The following is a 2676-nucleotide window of genomic DNA, read 5'->3' as shown; positions in this document are numbered from 1 at the left end:
ACAGGCGCCCACCACAACGCCCGGCTATTTTTTGGTTGCAGCCGTCATTGTTGTTTGGCGGGTCCGGGCTGGGGATTCAAACCCGCCACCTTAGGTGTACGTGGCTGGCGCCTTAGCCAGTTGAGCTATAGGAGCCGAGCCGGCTTGGGCTTTTCTTTCTTTTTTTGTAGACAGGGTCTTGCTCTGTCTTCCGGGCTAGAGCGCAGTGACATCATTATAGCTCACTACAACCTCAAATTCTTGGGTTCAAGCAATCCTCCCACCTCAGCCTCTGGAATAGATGAAACTATAGGCACATGCCAGCATGACCCGCTAATTTTTCTATTTTGTATAGACAGAGAGTCTCATTCTTGACACTGATCTTGAACTCCTGACCTCAAGCAATCCTCTCACCCCAGCCTCCCAGACTGTATTTTTTTCTCATTTATCTCTAAGTATTTCCTAATTTTCCTTGGAATTTTTTTTAAGATTATAAAAACTTCTTCTTTAATCAAGGCTTTTAAACATGAAAAACATTTATTTTTTGAATAAAATGGAAAGTTTCCAATACATTGAAACAAATCCGCAAGTCACCACACATAAAACACCCAGCAGGAAAAACAAAACATCAAATTCACACAATCCCTGTAACAGCCATGGTCTTATTCTCAGATACTTCCTCTATCTCCAAGTGCATTCTGGACACAGAGCATAAGGTGGATCTGGGGCCACACTCCCCTGAGGCTGTGGCTCCCATCTGGCTGGGCTGTGGTGGTTGGCTCTACTCGGGAAGTAAAGCAGTAACCAGCACATTCAAACAGTGTATTGAAGAAAGTGAGAAACAAGAAGACAATGTAACAATGTTATCAGAAAGATGTTAGAAAGGACAGCTGTTTAAAGCTTCAGGCTGAAAAGTGGCTTGGCAGCTTCATTACTTTGGCTTCTTGGGTAGTGGGCGCCGGAACAGCAAGATGTGAGGTTCTGGTTCGTGGATCATATAACGGGCCCATCCCTAATTCTGCTGAACACTAAGATTCCTCCACTTAGATTGAGACATCAAATGTGTTTTAGGGACCAACTTGGCTATATCCTTGGGCAACATGACATGCTGGTACTCGAACTCCTCATCATCATATTTGTCCGAATAGTAAATTTGTTTGTGCAACATGATCGCTCCACCTGCTTCAACCCCGTGCCGCCAACCTCACAGATCTCTGCATCTTCCTTGGAAAATTTGATTTACTGTTTAAGGTATGTTGCTAAATTTCCAGATATTTGCAAAATTATTCAGAACTCTTTGTTATTAATTTGTTTCTAATTTCATTCCATTGTGGTCTGAAGACATTTAGTATGATTTCAGTCCTCTTGTATTTACTGAGGTTTATTTAATGGCCTAACATATAGTCTATGCTAGAGAACGTTTCATGTATACTTGAAAAGAATGTGACTTTAGCTGTTGAGTATAGTGTTCTACAGATGACTATTAAGTCTTGCTGGTCATGTCTTCTATGTCTTTATTGGTCATCTACCTAGTTGCTCTACCCTTTATTGGAAGTAGAGTATTTATGTTTCCAACTATGATTGTTGAATTGTCTATTTCTGCCTTCAAGTCAATCTGATTTTATTTCATGGTCTTAGGGCTCTGCTAAATGCATACATACCTATAATTGCATGTTTATAATTGTTACATCTTCCTTATAGCTTGACCCTTTACCGTATTTATCTCTTACAATTTTTGTCTTAAAGTCTACCAGTTCTCTTTTGAGTAGTGCATAGTTTATCTTTTACTTTATGGCTTTCACTTTTTTTTTTTTTTTTTGAGATAGAGTTAGTGTCTCTCCCCCCCCACCCCCCCAGGCTAGCTATAGTGTCATGGAGCTAAGCCAACTTATAACAACCTCAAACTCTTGGGCTCAAACAATCCTCCTGCCTCAATCTCCTGAGTAGCTGGGACTACAGGCACCTGCACAACATCCTTAATTTTTTTCTATTTTTACTAGAGACGGAGTCTGGCTCTTGCTTAGTCTGGTCTGGAACTCCTGAGCTCAAGGGAGCCTCCCACCTCAGCCCCCCAGAGTGTTAGAATTACAGACATGAGCCACCATATCCAGCATGTGTTTTTTTTTCTTTTTTTTGAGACAGAGTCTCACTATGTCACCCTCGGTAGAGTGCCGTGGCATCACAACTCACAGTAACCTCAAACTCTTGGACTTAAGAGATTCTCTCGCCTCAGCCTCCTGAGTAGCTGGGACTACAGGCACCCACCACCAACGCCTGGGTATTTTTGGGTTGTAGCTGTCATTATTGTTTAGCAGGCGCAGGGCAGGCTCGAACCTGCCAGCCTTGGGGTATGTGGCCCAGACCCTACTCGCGAGGCTATAGACGCTGAGCCTCCCAGCATGTCTTTCATTCAATAGTATGTCTCTTGTAAACAGCATATGGTTAGACTACCATTGAAATTTTACATAATAGGCGACACCTCTGGCTCAGTGGGTAGGCTCTGGCCAAACACACTGGTGGGTTCAAACCCAGTCCAGGATAGCTAAAGCAACAATGACAATCTCAACAACAACAACAACAACAACAAAAATAGCCTGGCATTGTGGTGAGCAAATGTAGTCCCAGCTACCTGGGAGGCTGAGGCAAGAGAATCGCATAGGCCCAGAAGTTTGAGGTTGCTGTAAGCTATGACATCAC

At 43.0% G+C, this 2676-nt stretch overlaps 1 protein-coding gene and 1 pseudogene across 2 annotated transcripts in view; both read right to left on the bottom strand.

Moving 5' to 3' along the window:
* Positions 1 to 2676, bottom strand: part of ACAP2 (ArfGAP with coiled-coil, ankyrin repeat and PH domains 2) — a 149762-nt gene that overhangs the window by 141330 nt on the left and 5756 nt on the right. The gene's annotated exons all lie outside the window — the stretch shown is intronic.
* Positions 849 to 1761, bottom strand: LOC111726293 (annotated as a pseudogene).

Source organism: Otolemur garnettii, unplaced genomic scaffold (assembly GCF_000181295.1).
Source record: "Otolemur garnettii isolate 467f Iridium unplaced genomic scaffold, OtoGar3 scaffold00060, whole genome shotgun sequence".
In the NCBI taxonomy this organism is placed as follows: Eukaryota; Metazoa; Chordata; class Mammalia; order Primates; family Galagidae; genus Otolemur; species Otolemur garnettii.
The sequence above is the reverse complement of the archived record's forward strand: the minus strand, read 5'-3'. Positions and strand labels throughout refer to the sequence as shown.